General features: G+C 44.7%; 1 protein-coding gene across 3 annotated transcripts in view; it reads right to left on the bottom strand.

The window, feature by feature from the left end:
• The window catches only part of ADPRS (ADP-ribosylserine hydrolase), a 120,091-nt gene that overhangs the window by 13,312 nt on the left and 87,887 nt on the right, over nucleotides 1-18,892 (bottom strand). The window lies entirely within an intron of this gene.

Here is an 18,892-nt window from a genome sequence, read left to right as displayed (position 1 = left end):
TGGTTTATATACAGTAAACCATTTCATATCCTTTTTTTTTTATATATATATTCCTCACTACTAATGTTAGAAGAGCGTGTGCGCAAAATTTGGGGGCTGTAGCTGTTAAAATAAAGGGTTAAATAAAGGGTTAAATCGCGGAAAAAACTGGCATGGGCTCCCGCGCAATTTTCTCCGCCAGAGTGGGAAAGCCAGTGACTGAGGGCAGATATTAATAGCCTAGAGAGGGTCCATGGTTATTGCCCCCCCCCCCCCCCCCCCCGGCTAAAAACATCTGCCCCCAGCCACCCCAGAAAAGGTACATCTGTAAGATGCGCCTATTCTGGCATAGCCTCTCTTCCCACTCCCCTGTAGCGGTGCGATATGGGGTAATAAAGGGTTAATGCCACCTTGCTATTGTAAGGTGACATTAAGCCTGGTTAATAATGGAGAGGTGTCAATAAGACACCTATCCATTATTAATCCAATAGTAGTAAATGGTTAATAAAACACACACACACACACACACACACACACACACACACTAGTTCAATAAAATACTTTTTTCCTAAAGACACAGGGTGTTGTAATAGTTTATTATACTCTTAATCCAAATGACGACCCTCGTTCTGTAAAAGAAAAAAACAACAATATCCCATACCTTTCCGGCGCTCAGTCACGTCCCATGCTGTAAATCCATCAGAAGGGGTTAAAAAAAACTTACAGCCAGGAGTCTGCTAATGCAGCTATGCTGACTGTAAAAACTGGGGAATGAATTGAAAGCAGGGGAACGTAGCATTGTAGACTTGCAGTGATGCGCCCCCTGCTGGCATAAACTCATATGAACTACAGCGTGAGAAAATATTCAGAAAAATTCCCATGCTAGAGTTCATGTGGGATACGTTCAGTGTGTGACGTGATTGAGCGCCGGAAAGGTATGGGATACTGTTGCTTTTTTCTTCTACAGAACGAGGGTCGTCATTACAACACCCTGTGTATTTATTTTTATTTTTCCTAATGTGTGTGTTTTATTAACCATTTACTACTATTGGATTAATAATTAATAGGTGTCTTATTGACACCTCTCCATTATTAACCAGGCTTAATGTCACCTTACAATAGCATGGTGACATTAACCCTTTATTACCCCATATCCCACCGCTGCCCTCAGTCACTGGCTTTCCCACTCTGGCGGAGAAAATTGCGCGGGAGCGCACGCCAGTTTTTTCCCGCGATTTAACCCTTTATTTTAACACCTAGAGCCCCCAAATTTTGCACACACACTCTACCAACATTAGTAGTGAGGAATATGAAAAAAAAAAGAAAAAAAAAAAGGATATGAAATAGTTTACTTTACGCAAACCATGTCTCATATCCTGTCGGGTTTGATAAGGAGATAGCTTAGAAGCCGGTAATTCAATTACCGACTTTTGCTATCTAGCGGTGTGTGTGTGTGTGTGTGTGTGTGTGTGCGTGCGTGCGTGCGTGCGTGCGTGCGTGCGTGTGTGTGTGTATATATATAGCATGCTGCGATTTTCTATGCCCATAAAATACGGCTGAGAAATATACAGCAGATAGGAGCTGCCCCATAGAGAATCATTGGTCCGTGTGCAATGCGTAGTTTTTGCGCCTCTCATACGTCCGTAAAACTCTCTAGTGTGACGCAGGCCTTAGAATGATCTTACAGTGATGCAAGTGAATACATTATGTTTGATCCCCTGCTACGATGCCGAAAATATATCTCCCATAATTAATCAAATCAATGAAAACCCCAGTATTCATCACTGACTCCAAAGTGTCTCAGACAAGCCCTTTGAACAGAGGAAGCTCTTCCCTTGGAAGTGTAATCCTCTGCCTCAGAGAAAACGAATCCAAGCCTTAGTGACTAGTTCTCAGAGCAGATGTCTGTTGTAGTTACTTGGTCACTGTAGGAGGTCCCCACTTCAATTGAGGTTGAAGTGTCAGCTCTTTCATTTTCCCAGTTATAATTAACCCCTTCACCCCCAAGGGTGGTTTGCACGTTAATGACCGGGCCAATTTTTACAATTCTGACCACTGTCCCTTTATGAGGTTATAACTCTGGAACGCTTCAACGGATCTTGGCGATTCAGACATTGTTTTCTCGTGACATATTGTACTTCATGATAGTGGTAAAATTTCTTCGATATAACTTGCGTTTATTTGTGAAAAAAACGAATATTTGGCGAAAATTTTGAAAATTTTGCAATTTTCCAACTTTGAATTTTTATGCCCTTAAATCACAGACATATGTCACGCAAAATACTTAATAAGTAACATTTCCCACATGTCTACTTTACATCAGCACAATTTTGGAACCAAAATTTTTTTTTGTGACGGAGTTATAAGGGTTAAAAGTTGACCAGCAATTTCTCATTTTTACAACACCATTTTTTTTTTAGGGACCACATCTCATTTGAAGTCATTTTGAGGGGTCTATATGATAGAAAATACCCAAGTATGACACCATTCTAAAAACTGCACCCCTCAAGGTACTCAAAACCACTTTCAAAAAGTTTATTAACCCTTCAGGTGTTTCACAGGAATTTTTGGAATGTTTAAATAAAAATAAACATTTAACTTTTTTTCACACAAAATTTATTTCAGCTCCAATTTGTTTTATTTTACCAAGGGTAACAGGAGAAAATAGACCCCAAAATTTGTTGTACAATTTGTCCTGAGTACGCTGATACCCCATATGTGGGGGTAAACCACTTTTTGGGCGCATGGCAGAGCTCGGAAGGAAAGGAGCGCCATTTGACTTTTCAATGCAAAATTGACTGGAATTGAGATGGGACGCCATGTTGCATTTGGAGAGCCCCTGATGTGCCTAAACATTGAAACCCCCCACAAGTGACACCATTTTGGAAAGTAGACCCCCTAAGGATCTTATCTAGATGTGTGGTGAGCACTTTGACCCAACAAGTGCTTCACAGAAGTTTATAATGCAGAGCTGTAAAAATAAAAAATCATATTTTTTCACAAAAATGATCTTTTCGCCCCCAATTTTTTATTTTCCCAAGGGTAAGAGAAGAAATTGGACCTGAAAAATTGTTGTGCAATTTGTCCTGAGTACGCTGATACCCCATATGTGGGTGTAAACCATTGTTTGGGCGCATAGCAGAGCTCGGAAGGGAAGGAGCGCTATTTTACTTTTCAATGCAAAATTGACTGGAATTAAGATGGGATGCCATGTTGCGTTTGGAGAGCCCCTGATGTGCCTAAACATTAAAAACCCCCACAAGTGACACCATTTTGGAAAGTAGACCCCCTAAGGAACTTATCTAGATGTGTTTTGAGAGCTTTGAACCCCCAAGTGTTTCACTACAGTTTATAACGCAGAGCAGTGAAAATAAAAATTCTTTTTTTTTTTTTTCACAAAAATGATTTTTAGCCCCCAGTTTTGTATTTTCACAAGGGTATCAGGATAAATTGGACGCCAAAAGTTGTTGTCCAATTTGTCCTGAGTACGCTGATACCCCATATGTGGGGGGGAACCACTGTTTGGGCGCATGACAGAGCTCGGAAGGGAAGGAGCGCCATTTGGAATGCAGACTTAAATGGATTGGTCTGCAGGCGTCACATTGCATTTGCAGAGCCCCTGATGTACCCAAACAGTACAAAACCCCCCACAAGTGACCCCATATCGGAAACTAGACCCCCCAAGGAACTTATCTAGATGTGTTGTGAGAACTTTGAACCCCCAAGTGTTTCACTACAGTTTACAACGCAGAGCCGTGAAAATAAAAAATCCTTTTTTTCCCACAAAACTTATTTTTTGGCCCCCAGTTTTGTATTTTCCCAAGGGTAGCAGGAGAAATTGGACCCCAAAAGATGATGTCCAATTTGTCCTGAGTACGCTGATACCCCATATGTTGGGGTAAACCCCTGTTTGGGCACACGGGAGAGCTCTGAAGGGAAGGAGCGCTGTTTTCCTTTTTCAACGCAGAATTGGCTGGAATTCAGATCGGATGCCATGTCCCGTTTGGAGAGCCCCTGATGTGCCTAAACAGTGGAAACCCCCCCAATTATAACTGAAACCCTAATCCAAACACACCCCTTACCTTAATCCCAACAGTAACCCCAGACACACCCAACCCTATTCCCAACCGTAAATGTAATCCTAGTCCTAACTCTAGTCCTAACTCTAGTCCTAACTCTAGTCCTAACTCTAGTCCTAACTCTAGTCCTAACTCTAGTCCTAACTCTAGTCCTAACTCTAGTCCTAACTCTAGTCCTAACTCTAGTCCTAACTCTAGTCCTAACTCTAGTCCTAACTCTAGTCCTAACTCTAGTCCTAACTCTAGTCCTAACTCTAGTCCTAACTCTAGTCCTAACTCTAGTCCTAACTCTAGTCCTAACTCTAGTCCTAACTCTAGTCCTAACTCTAGTCCTAACTCTAGTCCTAACTCTAGTCCTAACTCTAGTCCTAACTCTAATGGGAAAATGGAAATAAATACATTTTTTAATTTTTTAATTTTTCCCTAACTAAGGGGGTGATGAAGGGGGGTTTGATTTACTTTTATAGCGGGTTTTTTAGCGGATTTTTATGATTGGCAGCCGTCACACACTGAAAGACGCTTTTCATTGCAAAAAATATTTTTTGCGTTACCACATTTTGAGAGCTGTAATTTTTCCATATTTGAGTCCACAGAGTCATGTGAGATCTTGTTTTTTGTGGGACGAGTTGACGTTTTTATTGGTAACATTTTCGGACACGTGACATTTTTTGATCGCTTTTTATTCCGATTTTTGTGAGGCAGAGTGATCAAAAACCAGCTATTCATGAATTTCTTTTGGGGGAGGCGTTTATACCGTTCCGCGTTTGGTAAAATTGATAAAGCAGTTTTATTCGTCGGGTCAGTACGATTACAGCGATATCTCATTTATATCATTTTTTTTATGTTTTGGCGCTTTTATACGATAAAAACTATTTTATAGAAAAAATAATTATTTTGGTATCGCTTTATTCTCAGGACTATAACTTTTTTATTTTTTTGCTGATGATGCTGTATGGTGGCTCGTTTTTTGCGGGACAAGATGACGTTTTCAGCGGTACCATGGTTATTTATATCAGTCTTTTTGATCGCGTGTTATTCCACTTTTTGTTTGGCGGTATGATAAAGCGTTTTTTGCCTCGTTTTTTTTTTTTCTTACGGTGTTTACTGAAGGGGTTAACTAGTGGGGCAGTTTTATAGGTTGGGTCGTTACGGACGCGGCGATACTAAATGTGTGTACTTTTATTGTTTTTTTTATTTTATTTAGCAAAAGAAATGTATTTATGGGAATATTTTTTATTTTTTTTTCTTTATTTAGGATATTTTTTTTATTTATTTTTTTACACATGTGGGGAATTTTTTTTTAACTTTTTTACTTTGTCCCAGGGGGGGACATCACAGATCATTGATATGGCAGTGTGCACAGCACTCTGCCAGATCTGCGATCTGCTGTGCAGGGCTGCAGGCTTACCAGCGCCTGCTCTGAGCAGGCACTCGGTAAGCCACCTCCCTCCCTGCAGGACCCGGATGCCGCGGCCATCTTGGATCCGGGACCTGCGGCGAGGAGGGAGGTAGGAGACCCTCGGAGCAACGCGATCACATCACGTTGCTCCGGGGGTCTCAGGGAAGCCCGCAGGGAGCCCTCTCCCTGCGCGATGCTTCCCTATACCGCCGGTACACCGCGATCATGTTTGATCGCGGTGTGCCGGGGGTTAATGTGCCGGGGGCGGTCCGTGACCGCTCCTGGCACATAGTGCCGGATGTCAGCTGCGATATGCAGCTGACACCCGGCCGCGATCGGCCGCGCTCCCCCCGTGAGCGCGGCCGATCGCGTATGACGTACTATCCCGTCGGTGGTCATACGGGCCCACCCCACCTCGACGGGATAGTACGTCAGATGTCAGGAAGGGGTTAATGCCATATGTTTAATGTGAGGCCAATGTGTCTTTATGGATTTTAATTTTGTTTCTATGACACTCCTATTAAGTACGAGCGCTGTTGGACACAAACAAATGGCTTGTCCACCCACTCCACTTTGTCCTGCTCATGGCTGTCCAATATACGCTGAGCTGCCGTGCAAATAGCCACAAATCACACAGAAGTGGTCAGTGAGCCATGGGTTGGAGACTCCAGCCGTAGAGAGACAGACTGTATATGACAAAACCTAAGACACAAACAAAATGAACATATACCCTACTGTTAGTAAATAAGTAAAAGCAAGAGTGCATATAAATAAATAGGGCACTTAGTAAACACCTTTTCTTACTGAAAAATTTTAAAAAAAAAAAATAATGCAAAAGCCATCCCACCAGCGTCAAGGTGTGCCTAAAATCAGGATGAGCATACCCTCCAGTATTAACCCCTTTACCTCCAAGGGTGGTTTGCATGTTAATGACCGGGCCAATTTTTACAATTCTGACCACTGTCCCTTTATGAGGTAATAACTCTGGAACGCTTCAATGGATCCCGGTGATTCTGACAATGTTTTCTCGTGACATATTGTACTTCATGATCGTGGTAAAATTTATTTGATATGATTTGTGTTTATTTGTGAAAAAAACGGAAATTTGAGGAAAATTTCGCATCTTTGAATTTTCATGCCCTTAAATCACAGATATGTCACACAAAATACTTAATAAGTAACATTTTCCACATGTTTACTTTACATGAGCACAATTTTGGAACCAAAATGTTTTTTATTAGGGAGTTATTATAAGGGTTAAAAGTATAAGGGTTAAAAGTTGACCAGCGATTTGTCATTTTTACAACACTTTTTTTTTTTTTTTTTTCTGGGACCACATCACATTTTAAGTCACTTTGAGGGGTCTATATGATAGAAAATACCCAAAAGTGACACCATTCCAAAAACTGCATCCCTCAAGGTGCGAAAAACCACGTTCAATACGTTTATTAACCCTTCAGGTGCTTCACAGGAATTTTTGGAATGTTTAAAAAAAAAAAATTAACTTTTTTTCCACAAAAAAGCCGGATTACTTACCGGTAATGCCCTTTTAATGAGCCACGACAGCACCCACATTGAGAGAGGGACCCCGCCTATATGAACAGGAAACCTACAGAAATAAAAGGGCGGTCCCCCTTTCCTCCTCAGTTGTTTTTCAGAGTACGAGAGGAACCGCCGTTGTTAAATATATATGTCCGTAATTTGTTTGTACATTTTATCTTATTTATATTCACCCATGAGAATATTTTGTATAAATAACTATACATAACTAACTAGGGTGGGAAGTGACAGGGTGCTGTCGTGGCTCATTAAAACGGCATTACCAGTAAGTAATCCGGCTTTTTACCCTTCGCCACGACAGCACCCACATTGAGAGATTTACAGAGAACCTTCACCTGGGTGGGATCACCGTGCTGAGGACAGCTCTCCCGAATGCCAAGTCAGATGCAGAGGATAGATCAAGCCTATAATGTCTATAAAAAGTTGAAGGCGACGACCAGGTTGCGGCCTTACATATGAGCTCGATGGAGATGTCTTTTTTCTCCGCCCAAGAGGAATGTGCTTTTACTCCTTCTGGAGGATCTTTGCCTTTTGTTAAGTATGCAAGATCGATGGCATCTCTGATCCAGCGGGACAAGGTAGCCTTTGTGACCCCGTGGCCTTTTCGGTGATCCTGAACAGATACAAACAAAGCCCTACTCTGTCTGCAGGACTGGGTTCTCTCTATGTACTTTAAGATTGCTCTTTTCACATCCAACATATGTAGCTTCTCTTCCTCTGGATTTGATGGATTGTCATAAAAGGAAGGCAGAAAAATCTCTTGAGATCTATGGTAGTTTGTTGCTACTTTAGGGAGATATGATGGATCTGGTTTGAGAACTACCCTGTCCTGGTATGTCATTAAGAACAGAGGGTCTATGGAGAGAGCCTGGATGTCTCCCACTCTTCTGGCAGAAGTCAAGGCTATCAATAAGACTACTTTATATGTGATATGTTTTAGAGAAATAGAATGTAAATGCTCAAAAGGAGGTTCAGTTAAAGCATCAAGCATCATGTACTGGTGGACATCTTTCGATGCTCTAATGAATCTTGCTATCCACCTGTCACCAGCTATGTTAGCACTATAAAGGGCTCCTAAGGCAGACACCTGAACTCTTAAGGTGTTGACTGATAAACCCAGCGCAAGGCCTTTTTGTAGAAACTCTAGGATGGCTTTAATAGGAACCTTGCTAGAGAAGGGTTTTGTATAGAAATTGAGGAATGTTCTCCATACTCTGCTATATAATAAAGTTGTAGACTTTTTCCTACTTAGCAGTAATGTGTTAATTAGCTCTTGAGAAAACCCTCTTAACGTTAGTATTTGCCTCAAGTTCCACGCCGTTAGGTGAAGACCTTTCACTTGCTGGTGGTAGAATGGACCCTGAGACAGTAGGTCTGGGATCATTGGCAGAATCCAGGGATCGCAAACTGACATCGCTAGAAGACAGGAGAACCAAGGCCTTTTTGGCCAAAATGGTGCTATTAATATCACCCTTGCTTTCTCTTCCCTTATCTTTTTGATGACCAACGGAATTAACATTATTGGTGGGAAAGCATAGGCCAGATCGTAGTTCCACGGATACTGGAGCTTGTCTATCATGTCTAGATGATCATAAGGAGGCGAATATCTGTACTTGTCTGTTTTTCCTGGTTGCAAACAGATCTATTTGTGTAAGACCCCATATCTCTACAATGCTCCTGAACATTTGAGGATTGAGAGTCCATTCTCCCTGGCGGAGCGTGTGGCGACTTAGGAAGTCGGCCTTTGAGTTTTCTACTCCTCTGATATGGAGAGCTGTGAGTGATAGAAAATGGAGTTCTGCTAAATTGAGGATGTTTGCCGCTGAAGACATTAGACTTCCCGATCGCGTTCCGCCTTGACGACGACGACTGTTGTGTTGTCTGACAGGATTCTGATATGAGATCCTCGGAGCTGGGGAAGGAAAAAATTCAAGGCATAATTAACCGCATATAGTTCTTTCCAGTTGGAGGACTGCTGAATCTCTACAGAATTCCAGCGACCTTGAGCTATATTTTGATCCAGATGGGCCCCCCACCCTTCTGGGCCTGCGTCAGTAGTGACTATTTTAGAGGGTATTATCGTCCATGAGAGTCCTCTGGACAAATAGCTTTTATCTAACCACCAAAGTAGTCTTTAGATAGGGTAATTTTTGTATTTAAATGACCCTGGCAATGCAATTGTGCATAGAGAATCTCGTGTTGTAAGGCTCTAGTGTGATATTGGGCCCATTGAACCGCACGAATGCAGGAGAGTGAACCCAAGAGAGACATGGCATCTCTTAGGGACATTCGAGGATTAGACCTTGCCATAGTAACTTTCGAGATTATGGTTAATTTTTTGGATTCTGGTAAGAGACGTCTGACTTACAGAGTCCAAGATTAGTCCTAGGAAGGACTGAAGGGTTTCTGGATGTAGTCTGGATTTTTTGAAGTGCACAATCCAACCTAAAGCCTGCAAAGATGAAATGGTATTAGCCAAGCGTTCTTTACATTGTGAGGCTGAATTTCCAATTATTAAGAAGTCATCTAGGTAAGGCACTATTAGCGTATCCTGATGACGCAGATAAGCCATCACCTCGAGCATAACTTTTGTTAAAATCCAAGGAGCCATGGAAAGGCCGAATGGCATAGCTGTAAATTGGAAGTGACGGATTACCGCCACTCTGAGGTATTGTTGGGTGTTCTGCATAAATGGGAAGATGACAGTACGCATCCTTCAAATCTAGACCCGTCATAAAGCATCTAGGAAACAAAAGTTTAATAGTAGATCTTATTGATTCCATCTTAAAGGTGTGGTCATACAAAAAGGAATTTAATTTTTTAAGATTTATTGTAGTACGAAAGGAACTATCCGGTTTGGGAACCAGAAATAAAGGGGAATAAAATCCTCTCCCTTCCTGATTCCTTGGTACTTGTATGAGAACATTCTTAGCCAAAAGGCTTAGAATTTCTAACAAGCGCTTTTTGCTGTTCCGGCGCTTTCAGTGATGTACAATAAAAGTGTCTTGTGGCAGTTTAAAGAATTCTAATTTTAGTCCAGATTTTACTAGGCGAAGGATTTACTGATTTGAAGTTATGTGCTCCCACTGTCGGTGAAAAAATTTCAGTCTTCCACCCACTGGGATTTCATTACTGATGGTATCTACCATGTCTAGATGTTTCGGGGTTACTAAATAAGGCACCTTTCTGTTTTGTTTCCTTCGTTTCCCAACGATCTCTTAGCGGTTCATACGACCTCCTTCTGTTAAATGGCAGTCTTCGAAACACTCTCCTATAAGAAGGAAGAAACTGTTTAGGAAATCCCTTCCTTCTTTCTCTTGCTTTATTGAGTAGGTCATCAAAAACCTTTCCAAACAGGAACTCACCCTGCACGGGATTGTACATAATCTAGATTTAGACTGTGCATCCCCCTTCCATCCTGTCGGCCAGAGAGCCTGACGAGCCGCATTAACAAGGCCCGCTGACCTTGCTGCCAGACGTAGAGAATCTGCTGAAGCATCAGCTAAGAATGCCGCAGCACTTCTAATCAATGGAACTGCTTGTAAAATTTCTCACATCACTTTGCCTTTGCCTTTACTAATAATGAACTAGCTGTGCATGTACTTGATATGGCAGGCTTAAAGGCTCCCGTGTTTGTTTCCCAAGACCTTTTAAGAAGAGCTTTGGTTTTACGATCTAATGGGTCTAGTAAGATTCCTGCATCTTCAACAGGGAGAGATGACTGTTATGAGGTGGATGCCACCGCCGCATCCACTTTTGGGACCTTGGACCACACTGCTAACTCTTCATCACTGAAGGGGTAATGCCTTTTTGAAGAGGATGGGAGAAGCCCCTTCCCTTGTTTGTCCCATTCTTTTTTTACAAGGTTCTTTGATGGCAGAAATGACAGGGAAACACCAAGGTTACTTACGGGTAGCCGGTTTTTCCGGAGCCCATGACGGCACACCTGAGAGAGGGGATCCGCCCAGTCAGGACAGGAACCCTACTGAAAATAAAAGGGCGGTACCTCTCCCTCGCTTCAGTTGGTTTTCAGAGCATGAGAGGCCCCCCTGGTTAGTATACATGGCAATCCAACACCACATTATATTAACTAAACACACCCAAAACAATAGTGCACACCGAAAGGGTGAAAAAAAGGGGGGGAATATACGGGTGCCGTCATGGGCTCCGGAAAAACCGGCTACCCGTAAGTAACCTTGGTGTTTTCCCTTCCCCCATGACGGCACACCTGAGAGAATTTTGTAGAATGAAACCTTAGGGAGGGACCACCGCTTGGAGCACCCTTCTACCAAAGGTTAGGTCAGCAGAGGAGGAAAGGTCTAGCCGGTAGTGTTTGAAAAAAGTTGAGGGTGAGGACCAGGTAGCGGCCTTGCAAATTTGGTCAATTGATACCTCAGCTTTCTCTGCCCAGGAGGTAGCCACGGCTCTGGTGGAGTGAGCCTTGATGCCGTCAGGAACCAGAGTGCCACTTGCAGAATAGGATAAACTAATGGCCTCCCTGATCCATCTAGCAATGGTACTTTTAGCTACCCCGCACCCTCTTTTGCTACCCTGAAAGGCTACGAATAGGGTTTGGTCTTTCCTCCACTGATTAGTCACAGACATGTATTGTAACATAGATCTTCTCACATCTAACATGTGGAACCTTTGTTCCCCTGGATTTTTAGGATTACTACAGAAAGATGGTAAAGTAATCTCCTGACTCCTATGGAACTTTTGAACCACCTTGGGGAGATAAGCCGGGTCTGGTCTTAGAACAATCCTGTCATCAAAAACCTGAGTATAAGGAGGGCATATTGACAGGGCCTGTAAATCACTTACCCTACGTGCCGATGTTAAGGCTACTAGTAAAACTGTTTTAAGGGTAAGTAACTTAGGTGATAACTCCTGCAAAGGCTCAAAGGGCTGTTTAGTCAGGGCTTCTAAGACCAAATTTAGATCCCAAGGAGGGATTTTTGGGATAATAACTGGCCGAGATCTACTACAAGATTTTATGAATCGTGAGACCCATTTATTTGAGGCAAGATTACAATTATATAGGGCCCCCAAGGCAGAAACCTGAACTTTAAGGGTGCTGGTTGCTAACCCAAGATGTAATCCTGCTTGCAGAAACTCTAGGATAGGACCTATTGGAGCCACCTCCCCCAATGGTTCCCCCAGGAAGTCGAGAAATTTTTTCCATGTCCTACCATAGATTCTAGAGGTTATGGGTTTTCTGCTTTTCAACAGGGTGGAGACTAACCCTGGAGAGAATCCTTGGCGACTTAGTAACGCCCTCTCAAATTCCAGGCTGCGAGATGGAAGCCCTTCACCTGAGAGTGGGTCACTGGGCCCTGGGTTAGCAGGTCTGGAACCTCTGGCAGGATCCATGGGTCTGTTACCGACATCTGCCTTAGAAGGGAGAACCAAGGTCTCCTTGGCCAAAAAGGAGCTATGAAGATGATATTCGCCTGATCCTCTCTGATCTTCCGGATCACAGCTGGAATCATCACTATCGGGGGGAATGCGTAGGCCAGAGAAAACTTCCAAGGTATCAGTAGGGCATCTACTGCGAAGGGATGTTCTCTCGGATTCAAGGAGCAGAACCTCCTGACTTTTCTGTTGTGGGAGTTGGCGAACAAGTCTATCTCTGGTGTGCCCCAGGCTTGGACTATTTGTTGAAATATCTGGGGGTTTAATGACCATTCCCCCTGCCTTAAGCCTCTGCGACTCAGGAAGTCCGCTTGAGTGTTTTCTGTGCCTTTGATGTGCAATGCCGACAGAGATGACAGGTGTTGTTCTGCTAGTTGAAAGAGTATGTTTGATGCCTGCATGAGGCCTTTGGACCTCGTTCCCCCCTGATGATTGACATACGCCACCACTGCTCGATTGTCCGTCAGGATTCGAGTATGGCGACCCCGGAGTAAAGGAAGAAAATGTCTTAGGGATTTCTCCACTGCCCACAGCTCTTTTTCGTTTGATCCATAGTTCTTTTCTCGTATGGACCAGGTCCCTTGTACAGAGTGAGACCTCAGGTGAGCCCCCCAACCTGTACCGCTTGCGTCGGTCGTGATAATGTCTATGACCGGATTTTGCCACCGGACCCCCATTGTCAGGTGGTTTCTCACAGTCCACCAAACTAGGGAATCCCTTACGCCCAGGGAGAGACATAGATTTCCTTCTAAATGCCCTTTTAGCAGTCTTTGGGCTGAGAGAACTTCCCACTGTAGTTGTCTTAGGTGGAATTGTGCCCATTCTACTGCCGGAATACACGATGTTAACGAGCCTAGAAGGGACATTGCCTTTCTCAGAGTCATTGTCGGCTGGCGTATTGCTGTACCGGTCAGATTTATTATTTTGTCTACCTTGTTTTCTGGAAGAAGGCAGAGCTGACGTTCGGAGTCCAGTATTAACCCCAGGAAGGACTGTAATTTTACTGGCAGCAGTCTGGACTTGGGGATATTTATTATCCAACCCAGCTCCCTTAGAGTTGATGTTACCACTGATACTTGATGAGTGCAGTGGGACTCTGATCTTCCTATTACCAGGAAATCGTCCAGATATGGGACAATGACTACATCCCGGGACCGGAGGTATGACATTACTTCCACCATCACCTTGGTGAACACCCTGGGAGCTGTAGACAGACCGAACGGAAGGGCTGTGTATTGATAATGTTTCATCTGGTTCTGGACATAGAGAGCTACTCTCAAGTATTTCTGATATTCCGGATGCATTGGTATATGATAATACGCATCTTTCAAGTCTATTACTGCCATGAAGCAGTGTTGGAAAAGGAGTTTTATGGTCGTATTTATAGACTCCATCTTGAAAGAGTAGTTCTCTATGGATTGGTTGAGTTTTTTAAGTTTATAATAGTTCTCCAAGAACCATCCGGTTTTTGGATTAAGAAGAGGGGGGAGTAAAACCCGACTCCCTCCTCCTGAACCGGAACCTCCAGAAGAACCTTTTTGTGGATAAGTCCCAGGACTTCGGCTTCTAGGGCAGATTGTTCCTGCTGGGACTTTCTTCGGGGAGTTATAATAAAGTTTCGTCTGGGTGGACAGGTGAATTTTATTTTGAGGCCGTCTCTGATTATATTTATGACCCAGGTACTGGGGGAGATGTTTACCCAGGCCGGAAAGAAGAGGGAGAGTCTTCCTCCCACTTCTGGCGTAATGTCATTGGGGGGATTTCTTTGCCGATGTAGAGGGCCCTTTGAACATGTAGCCTGAGCCTCTCTTATCCCTAAAGTCCCAGTTTTTTCTTTCTCCTGGGGGGCGACCTCTATTAAATCTTCTCCTCCGAAAAAAGGGTTTTTTGGACTCTTTAGGGATATTGGGAAAGCCTTTCTTTTTATCTCCTGCATGTTCCAGGATTTCTTCAAGTTTTTTCCCAAAGAGGAGTTGGCCATCACATGGGATGGAGCACAGCTTGTGTTTAGATGGTAAATCCCCCGGACAACCTTTGAGCCAGAGGGCTCTTCTTGCCGCATTAGACAAGCTCGCTGCTCTGGCCGTTAGTCTTGCGGAATCCGCAGAAGAGTCTGCTAAAAAGGCTGCTGCCCCTTGCACCAAGGATATATTGGCAAGGATGTCGGATCTGGGTACCTTGTCCCTTAGCTGATCCTCTATCTGCTGTAGCCAGACCATCAGAGCGCGGGCCGTACAAGTTCCAGCGATTGCTGGCTTCAGGCCCCCCGCTGAGGCTTCCCAGATATGTCTGAGAAAACCATCTGCTTTTTTGTCAAGCGGGTCTTTAAGAACACCCGAGTCTTCTAATGGAAGGGATGATTTTTTTAAGCATTTGGCTACCGCTCCGTCAATTTTGGGGATCTTTTCCCAAGGTTCAGAGTCTTTATTTTCAAAGGGATATCTCCTTTTGGATGAAGAGGGCAAAGAACCCATTTTTTCAGGTCTTTTCCACTCTTTCTCAATTAATGCTTTTATTTTTGCATTAACTGGAAACGTGCGTTTCCTCCTCTCTTCTAAGCCACCAAACATGACATCCTCTAGTGACCTAGGTGTCTTCTCCTCTTTAAGGCCCATTGCAGACCTAACTGCTTTGACTAATTTGTCCACGTCCTCCGTGGGAAGGCACGGACGACCTCCTGAATCACTGTCCGAGGAGGAATCTGAAGAGTGGACCGAGGCTGGGGAAGTAGAGGGAGATCGGGATGTTTTATGACTCCCTTGTCTCTGAGAGATATCCGACTCTGTAGACGCCCTACGGCTTCCCCCTCTTGGTTCGCTAAGGGCCAATTTTAAGGAGTCTTTTATTTCAGCCTGTATTATGGCTTTAAGGCTAGTGGTGAAATTAGGGGTTTCTTCTTGAATAGTCTTATTTATGCAGTCAGCACAGAGATCCTTCCGATACTGCACTGCGAGCGGGTTTTTACAAAGGGCACACTCTCGGTTCTTTGTTTTACCGGTAGCTTTCCTGGACCCCTAGTGATCAAAACAGAAAAATGGACCCTGTTACCATAAGGGATACATTCACGTAGATCACTCACCACCGCCGACAATCAAGGGTACCGATTTTTGAGGCTGGACAGATGCACGTGAAGCGTCCCTCCTGGACGTTGACGAATCTTGCCGGACGGAACGACCACTGTTTTTACCACTTGAGCGGCTGCTCCTGGTATGTTGGTGGCTCGGCAAGGCATCTGGTGAGAGCTCCGGCTGCTGCTGCTGTGAAGAAGACTGCTGCAGCTGCTCTTGTTGTCCTACCTCCATGGCGAAGTTTTTGGACATGAGCGCGTCTTCTGTGGTCCAGCACCCTTTTATGGGGCGACCACTGCACTCCCCGCCTCTCCGGTGCCCAATAGTGATCCCTCCCCCTCTCTGCCATGCCGCCGGAGTCTTCATTCACCGGCCGGCGTTTTCTTCATGGGCGCCGCCATCTTGGATCCGGCGCCTGCCTCCGACGCCACACGGGCACGCCCATTCACAGCGGGCCTGACGTGCGACGTCAGAAGAGCGACCCGGAAGCGGCCGCCGCGCCGGCAGAGAGGGGTGGGCGGCGTGGCAGCCATGGAAGGAACCCGGTCCTCCAACCATGCTGCACAACGCCCGCACGGACGCAGTGACCCGGGGGGACCTGCGGACGGCGCCTCCAGGACCCGAACCTCCGACGCACAGGCGCTGCCTGTTCTTCCACGCCGGGACGGGACCTGGGTAAGTCGAACCGCCGTGTTCAGCACAAGGGTCCCTGTCAGGACAGGAAACCCAACTGAAGCGAGGGAGAGGTACCGCCCTTTTATTTTCAGTAGGGTTCCTGTCCTGACTGGGCGGATCCCCTCTCTCAGGTGTGCCGTCATGGGGGAAGGGAAAAGCTCGACGTTTTTTGTAGCCTAGGCCTGCAAACATAATATCCTGTGCTGATCTGACCCCCTTAGTGTCTGGACAACGCATAGTGTTTCTCACGGATTTTAGAAGATGGTCTATGCTGTCAACTGGAAAACATGCTCCGCCCTCATCCTCAGAAGAGCTAGGAGATGATCCCGAGGTACTGGAGGATCGGATTAAGCCCTCCTCAGACTCTGAACTGGAGACAGGGGGAAAAGCTTTTGTTTTGTTGTTTTTTTAGGCTTTTTGATCCCAGAGATTGGATCTCCTGCCTAATTATGGCCCTGATATTAGTGGTTGTAACCGCAGCTTCGTCCTGTAAGGTCTGATTTATGCAGCTTGGACACAACCTCTTTGAATATGAATCGGGCAGGGGTTCTACACACAGGGCACACTCCTTATGCTTCGATTTACTGGTTTTCTTAGCCTATGGGGAGGGATAGAGAAGAAAGGAATCAGCTTATAGGTAGAGGATTATATACACTCACCCAGTGAAGCACTCATTATACCGGTTTCGGAGGTGGAGACGCTGTGCGGAATCTGAGTAGATCTGTATCTCTACTTTTTGTATGAGTGTCAGACCCTTCAACAGAGCGACCACTCTTTCTCATAGGCTTTGCTGCGGATTTTGAGCCCTTAGCGCTGCTGTCCTTGCCAGCGCTATCCTGCTCCACCGCTGGTGGATGCTCCTCATGTGCTGGAGACAACATTCTGAGCACGATTACTCTGTGTCCCGGCTCCATATTTGAAATGTGCGGCGTTCTCAGCGCGCCGCCGGCCGAACCGGAAGTGTTCCAACTACTTCCGGTTCAGTGAGGCAGAGCGCACTTACCCACGAGATGCCGCCGCCGCCTCCTAGAAGCGATCCGCTCACTTGCGTCCTCCCCTCCATAGGCCGGGCTTGCTGCTCGGAACCTGCCGGGAAAGTGATCAGACAAGGGGGGGGAGGCTGCATGCAGTGGCTCCCCCGCCACTGCTACTGACGCCGCAGCCCCTGCTGTCCGCACGGAGACCACACAGGCGGGTGCACAGGTCAGGATACATGGAGGTGCTCCAACCACCTCCGTCCATGTAGGTAATCCAGGGATTTCCGACTGCAACAGGAAACCAACTGAGGAGGAGAGGGGGACCGCCCTTTTATCTCTGTAGGTTTCCTGTTCCTATGGGCGGGTCCCTCTCTCAATGTGGGTGCTGTCGTGGCAAAGGGTAAAAAATTACTTCAGATCCATTTTTGTTTTTATTTTCCCAACGGTAACAGGAGAAATTGGACCCCAAAAGTTATCATGCAATTTTTCCTGAGTACACTGATACCCCATATGCGGGGGGGAACCACTGTTTGGGTGCACAGCAGAGCTTGAAGGGAAGGAACGCAGTTACACTTTTTCAACGCAAAGTTGGCTAGAATTGAGATCGGACGCTTAGTTGCATTTGGAGAGCCCCTGATGTGTGTACCCGGATTCAAGACCCTATATTGCTCGGCCCTTATTCATATTGACGTCACTTCTACAAATGGTATTGTTTTAATAATAGAGGTTAGGACCATCCCGATTTGGGTACACCTTGACGCTGCTGGGATGGCTTTTATGCATTTTTTTTTTTTTTTAATCAAAAACAATGTCTACCAAGTACCTTATGTTATTTCAATACACTAAAGATTTTATTTAATTACAACAGGGTATATGTTCATTTTGCGTCAGTCTTAGGCCGGCGTCACACTAGGCGTAAGACAATACGGTCCGTTTTTTATGGCCGTAATACGCAGAAATGTTCCCAAAATAGTGATCCGTATGTCATCCGTAGGCAGGGTGTGCCAGCGTATTTTGCGCATGGCATCCTCCGTATGGCGATATTTTCTCGCAGGCTTGCAAAAGCGACATCTAATGGATTTATGGGCTTGTATGTATGTATGTATGTATGTATGTATGTATGTATGTATGTATGTATGTATGTATGTATGTATGTATGTATGTATGTATGTATGTATATATATATATATATATACATATATACATATATACATACACACACACATACATACATACATACACACACACACAGTGGGGCAAAAAAGTATTTAGTCATTCAGCAATAGTGCAAGTTCCACCACTTAAAAAGATGAGAGGCGTCTGTAATTTACATCATAGGTAGACCTCAACTATGGGAGACAAACTGAGAAAAAAAAAAAATCCAGAAAATCACATTGTCTGTTTTTTTATCATTTTATTTGCATATTATGGTGGAAAATAAGTATTTGGTCAGAAACAAAATTTAATCTCAATACTTTGTAATATATCCTTTGTTGGCAATGACAGAGGTCAAACGTTTTCTGTAAGTCTTCACAAGGTTGCCACACACTGTTGTTGGTATGTTGGCCCATTCCTCCATGCAGATCTCCTCTAGAGCAGTGATGTTTTTGGCTTTTCGCTTGGCAACACGGACTTTCAACTCCCTCCAAATGTTTTCTATAGGGTTGAGATCTGGAGACTGGCTAGGCCACTCCAGGACCTTGAAATGCTTCTTACGAAGCCACTGCTTCGTTGCCCTGGCTG

This window comes from Ranitomeya variabilis, chromosome 3 (assembly GCF_051348905.1).
Source record: "Ranitomeya variabilis isolate aRanVar5 chromosome 3, aRanVar5.hap1, whole genome shotgun sequence".
Lineage (NCBI taxonomy): Eukaryota > Metazoa > Chordata > Amphibia > Anura > Dendrobatidae > Ranitomeya > Ranitomeya variabilis.
Note: the sequence above shows the minus strand (reverse complement) of the source record. Positions and strands in the feature narration are given on the sequence as shown.